Source organism: Rhamphochromis sp. 'chilingali', assembly GCF_963969265.1.
Source record: "Rhamphochromis sp. 'chilingali' genome assembly, chromosome: 9".
NCBI classification, from domain to species: Eukaryota; Metazoa; Chordata; class Actinopteri; order Cichliformes; family Cichlidae; genus Rhamphochromis; species Rhamphochromis sp. 'chilingali'.
The window spans coordinates 31,838,559-31,845,506 of record NC_137936.1 but is presented as its reverse complement, the minus strand read 5'-3'; positions in this window follow the sequence as shown (position 1 = coordinate 31,845,506).

The following is a 6,948-nucleotide window of genomic DNA, read 5'->3' as shown; positions in this document are numbered from 1 at the left end:
TTTCTCCTGATATTCTACGCTGGACGGTGGCTCGCTGCGCCCAACAGACTCGGAGCACTCCAGCAACGGCAGAAGAAACAGCGGCAAAGGAGACCTGGCCTAGGGAGGGTAGACCGAAGCGACTCTTTCGTTTGCATTCCATACAGGCAACGTGATGCAAAGCGGACCAATGAGCGTAAAGGGTGAGATTTGAACCCACCCCCTATTGTCAATTAACCCCTCCTCTCCTCTCTTTCCATTCACCTGTCAAGTGTCGGCCTCAGTCCTGATCTCCATGGTAACAAAGAGCTTTAATCTTTGCACTGTGCTCTGTTTGCAGTGCAGCTACGGGGCCACAGAGAAGCTTTAAAGATATGTCACACTTTGTTTGGCCCTCTTCAAAACGGAGGTCAACATCAGCGACCTCAAAACAGCACCCCTGGAGTCATTTGATTCAGGGTTTTGTTCCGGGCCACTTCTTTGCCTTGTAAGCTTAGCAGCTATTAAATTCTTTCACATACAAGCATGTGGACTCTTTTTCTTGCACGCTCACCATTCTGCCGTAAAATAGTATTATTTTGATCATGTTTGCTTGGAAGATGAATCTAACCTGAAGTGCTGGCTTTTTCACAATTTTCAGTCGTCATTATTAGAATGTTTCTTCATTTGTAAGACAATCTAGACTTTAATGCAGGGGGAAACTAAATAAAATTAACTAATTAATACCAAATTAAATTAAATTCAGAGAATACAGCGAAGGAGATAAACAGTTCATAATGTAAATCTTATGGCATGGGCATAGATAGAGGCAGCAGGTGAATTCTGAAGTGTACAAGGTTATTCTCTCTGCTCAGATTTATACAACCAAGACTGCAAAAGTGATCCAACAGTGCTTCATATGTGCAAACAATGACCCAAAGCATACTGTAAAAAGTGACACAAGGGTTTTTCAAGGCAAAGAAATGGGATATTTGTCCGTTTGTCAATTAGTCATTTGATCCCAACCCATCAGAGGATGCTTTACTGAAGACAAAGCTGAATGCACAGAGACCCACAAACAAGCAGTAACTGAAAGTTACTTAAATAAAGGCCTGGCAGAGCATCTCAAGGGAGGAAACAGCATTTCATGATGTCTTTAAGCTGTAGAGAAAAGAAATTCATTGACTGTATTTAAAAATGCAGCATTTAAAAATCCTTAGAATTAACCCTTTCATGTATGAATTATGACAACCTCAATCAGGATTTTTTTCTTAAGTATTTCTATTCATCTTTAAGAATGAAAAGATGAATAAAAATACTTGAGGAAAAAAATCCTGATTGAGGCTATCATAATTCATGCATGACAGGGTTGAATAACAATTAAAACAAAACAATTAAACAAAACAATAAAAAATTGCAATGAAACATGTCAAACATCTATAGTAACATTAAATGACCGGTGGGTGGCAGGGTATGGAGTGACACATCAGTGTTCAACATAGTGGTTTATGAGCAAGTATACCATCAACAATGACACAAATACAAGAAAACAGCCTTTGAATAGCTGTCCACTGTAGTGACCACTATGCATGAAAGGGTAATAATTGACAATAATTTGTTTAAACCTCTTGAATAAAGATTGAAGAATGAAGAGTGTAGAAATGCAAAAATATAAAAATTGAGTCATTGTCCAAACACTTACTGACCTAATTCTATTATCTAAATTAATTTTGCTAATAGATTTCAATCAACAGGACATAAAAAACTGCATGTGTATGATCACCAGTCAAAGCAGATATAAAGACAGACTGATAACTTTAAATACAATAAAGATGCATGCGCAAAGAGTTCAGAGTTTCAAATATTTAAATACCTATATAAACCCTATTCACTGTATTAATTTGAATGGCAGTAAGATATGCAAGCCAATAGGAGTCTGACACTGGAATGCAGGCACTGTTTGCATTAGTTACACCTGTGTCTATGATAATGAAGGTGTAACTAGTCAAAGGAGCTTGCAAAGAAAAGCGTCTGGACTTCTTTAAGTTCCTTGAAGACATTTCACCTCTCATCCGAGAAGCTTCTTCAGTTCTAAGGTCAAATGGTGGAGAGTCCCAGATATACACCTAGTGGGAGTAAACCCCCACAGAGGGACAAAAGGACCCCCTGATGATCCTCTAATCGCCTGAGCCAAGGTGTGAAACTGGGTGTGGGTCCCAATCAGCCAGAGTTTCGGGTGTGTTCATTGTGAAACCTGGCCCCACCTTATCATGCGAATTCCTGAGGTCAGATGGCCCAGGATGTGAGTGGGCGTTAAGGCGTCTGGGAAGGGATCTCAAAACTGGATTATAGATGGCAGACAGTTGGTGTCGTAAACCACCGCCTCTGTTCAAAGATGGTCGCTCACAGTGGACATAGATGGCTTCTTTCACTCCTCTTTCAAACCATCTGTCCTCTCTGTCCAAAATGTGAACATTGGCATCCTCGAAAGAGTGTCCTTTATCCTTAAGATGCAGATGGACTGCTGAGTCTTGTCCTGTGGAGGTGGCTCTTCTGTGTTGTGCCATGCGCTTGTGAAGTGGCTGTTTGGTCTCTCCGATGTAGAGGTCTGGGCATTCCTCACTGCACTGTACAGCATACACCACATTGTTAAGTTTGTGTTTTGGCGTTTTGTCTTTCGGGTGAACCGGTTTCTGTCTGAGCGTGTTGCTGGGTCTGAAATACACTGGGATGTCATGCTTGGAGAAAACTCTCCTGAGTTTCTCTGATACACCGGCTACATAGGGGATGACAATGTTGTTGCGTCTGTCCTTCTTATCCTCCCTCGCTGGTGTCTGGTCTTCTTTTCTGTGACTCTTTGCTGACTTTAAGCACGCCCATTTAGCCGCACGTTTTGAGTGCTTCCGTGCAGCTATCCTAACTGGGCGTTCTTAAAGTCAGCAAAGAGTCACAGAAAAGAAGACCAGACACCAGCGAGGGAGGATAAGAAGGACAGACGCAACAACATTGTCATCCCCTATGTAGCCGGTGTATCAGAGAAACTCAGGAGAGTTTTCTCCAAGCATGACATCCCAGTGTATTTCAGACCCAGCAACACGCTCAGACAGAAACCGGTTCACCCGAAAGACAAAACGCCAAAACACAAACTTAACAATGTGGTGTATGCTGTACAGTGCAGCGAGGAATGCCTAGACCTCTACATTGGAGAGACCAAACAGCCACTTCACAAGCGCATGGCACAACACAGAAGAGCCACCTCCACAGGACAAGACTCAGCAGTCCATCTGCATCTTAAGGATAAAGGACACTCTTTCGAGGATGCCAATGTTCACATTTTGGACAGAGAGGACAGATGGTTTGAAAGAGGAGTGAAAGAAGCCATCTATGTCCACTGTGAGCGACCATCTTTGAACAGAGGCGGTGGTTTACGACACCAACTGTCTGCCATCTATAATCCAGTTTTGAGATCCCTTCCCAGACGCCTTAACGCCCACTCACATCCTGGGCCATCTGACCTCAGGAATTCGCATGATAAGGTGGGGCCAGGTTTCACAATGAACACACCCGAAACTCTGGCTGATTGGGACCCACACCCAGTTTCACACCTTGGCTCAGGCGATTAGAGGATCATCAGGGGGTCCTTTTGTCCCTCTGTGGGGGGTTACTCCCACTAGGTGTATATCTGGGACTCTCCACCATTTGACCTTAGAACTGAAGAAGCTTCTCGGATGAGAGGTGAAACGTCTTCAAGCAACTTAAAGAAGTCCAGACGCTTTTCTTTGCAAGCTCCTTTGACTACGATGACCTGGATGACTGAGAACCTTCACAGACAAGGTGTAACTAATGTGATTATGCAAATATTTTGTACCCCACAAAAGCGGTTTTGGCCTTCACATTTTATTGACTCGTTTTATTTACTCAGCTCTATCTGCAGAAGAAGAGGGGATGAGAGGAAATGTCAGAAAGTAAAACACAGACTGACCAGAACAACAAAAAAGTAAGGAAGTGCTTATGTTTCTGTACCTTTTCTTCTGTTCTGTTTGTTTCAATTTAGAATTTTCAACACACAAATTTGTAGTTTTCTATCATTTTGTGATTTTTGTTTTCCAGATTCCTTAAAAACTGCCATCTTTCACAGGTTCGGGTTGTGGTTGTCTTTGCTCTCTGCACAGACTCTTTAGCATTCCACATGCAAGAGTAGGCCCCACTGAATCTGTAATTTGTATCCTCATGGAAATGACCCAGCATTGTAATAAATTGGACAGCAATGAACTGCTAATGTTTCAGTAAGTCACTGTTGTGTTGCCTGCAATATGAGGAAGCAGCACATTCATACGCCTGCAAATACTGAATAATTTATCTGAATATGACTTATTTGGTTGGCCCGCGAGTTAATTATGTGGTCTTTCATAGCTCCCCTGATACATCCCTCACAGCATCAGTATGAGCACAGCATCGTTCCAGTAATGCAGTTAGTCCCCAAAGATACGCTGTGGGATTGCAGCCAAGATTAATGTGTGATATTAATGTTATAGCAGAGGTAACAGTGAAGTCAAACACTGCTCTGTTGGACTGGAACATACCTTCAATGTGACGCTTGTATGCCATAATGGACTAGCGGTAATGGTGTGCTGATAATAATGTGAGAATCTTAATGGAATATTTATGTGTGGCTCCCATTCAGCTTTGTTGACCAATAAAATCAGAGATGGAGTTTTTATATTTTTTACAGTGATGCAAATAATTTTAAACTTAAAATAATTTAGTTAGCTTTCTTTGTTCTTTATTGCTTTAAGTAAGGTTTCAAACATAAAGTGTGACTTTTTTGTGGTTAGTCTGATTATACAGAAGTACAATTATTAAACCAAAGCCACAAGCAAAGGGACACAGGTTTATTGTTTATTGTTTAATTCTGCATGAATTTTACAGAAAGGCTATTCTTCTTCTTCTTTGTTTGTTGTTGTTGTTGTTTTTTACCAAATGAACTGCCTTTCAAAACATGTGGGAGTTCAAAGCCCCAAACAAAATGATAAACTGTGGACAAGCAGCATTAATTAAAGTATTATGTTTCACATAGATGGAACCAGTAGCTTTTATGCTTAGCTTTTCAAAACACATAAAAACAAAATAAAACATATATTGTATTGTCTTTGGCCTCAAGTGAATTTGTATCCATACATATTTGTATACATATTGAGGGATGGTGCAATGCCTCTGGATTGGCGGAGTGGGGTAGTGGGTCCCTCTGTTTTTAAGAAGGTGTGTTCTAACTTCACAGGGATCAAAGTCCTCGGCCTCCCTGGGAAAGTTTATCAAAGTTGAAGTAAACTTTATTGTCATCTCTGCTATAAACAGTACAGTATATAGAGAGATGAGACAACAAGTCTTCAGTTCCATTCAGTGCAAAAAAACAACAATAAATATAAGAAGAGAATAAATATACACTTAAGACTAATGTAAAAGGATCAATGTGGACTGCGAAAACAGGGGGCAAACCATGACACATTTTAGTCATGTGATGCAGTCATGTGACCAATTAAACTAAGATAGCAGAGGGCATAATACAGCAGTTGTTTTGTTTGTGCTCAATTTTGACAGCCCTATTAAAGATTAATATGCAATGTACATGCTCCAGATAGCTTTTCTTCAGATTCTTTGATAGTCACTCGCTTTTGCAACTTTGTACTTTTGTGTTACTCGCAGCAACAACTCCACCTCAATGTCAGTCCATTTAAAAAACTCGGTGCTTTGCCTCCACATTTTGCTGCCATGTTTCAAAGAGCCAGAAAGTAAATAAACGTCAGACAGAAATGACGCAGGTCGAATCGTCTTATGTTTCACGCATGGCACGTAAGCGTTTTCAGTAGTGATGTGCGATACCACTGATTTCCTTTCCGATCCGAAAAAAAATTCAGGGTGGTATCGACGATACTGATCCGATACCGATACTTTGTACAAAAACTTACTTTATTTATTGTATCTTTTATTGTATCTCAAATTATAGCATCATCATGATTACAGGACATCATATTACTTGCTCTTATCACTTAATAATGCAGAATTCATCATATAGAAATAAAAAAACTGAAGTTGTGCGCTATTTGAGCACGCTGCCTACCTGCAGCACTAAAGGATTCAGTGAGAGACGTCTGTCTCGCCCTAGCAGCACCTGTCCCTGTCCTCCTCTTCAGTTCGCCTCAACATAAGCTCGTCATATTCTGTGATCTGATTTACTGTGAGGTATTTCACGAGGTTAGTGGTGTTGCCACAACACCTCACTGTCTTGCCACATGTATTGCAAACCACATCTCGGCTGTTTGTGGAGGTAAAATACGTCTGCATGTAACTCCAATTACACTCAGCCATTGTTGTGAGTGCACACGCCAAGGGGCTGGACACATTTATACAGCTGTATTTTGCACATGACTATGAAAGGCAGAAGAGGAAGTAGTTCCTTCCAATGTTGACAATCCGAATGATATAGTTTCTTTCCACTGTGTTCCTGTTAATGATAAACTACAAATTTACCCTAAATTACTAAAATATTGATATTTTAATGTGAGAATCGATTATAGAACATAAATGACTGGTATCTGAGGAATCGATATTTCAGTATCGATCCGCACATCACTATTTTTCAGTCGTTTCAGTGTGGATGAACAGCAGGTGGTGTTGGTCATCCAGGCGAGGTCTGTTATGAGCGGCTGTGTGCAGACAGGAATAGGACCCAAGGTGCAGACCCCGGAGACAGATGTGAACTCAAAACAGCTTTAATGTTAAACTCAAATATAACATAACTGGGAAAAATCAAAATAAACTTACACCGGAGGCCTGACAGAACACACAGCTAGGTAAACGGTAGATCGCAACACAGACACAGAGAAACACAGGGCTTAAATACACAGAGGGAGCAATCAGGGAATGAATAACAGGAGGGAAACACAGCTGGGGCAAATCAGGCCTAACGAGACAAGGGGAAGCGAAACCAGA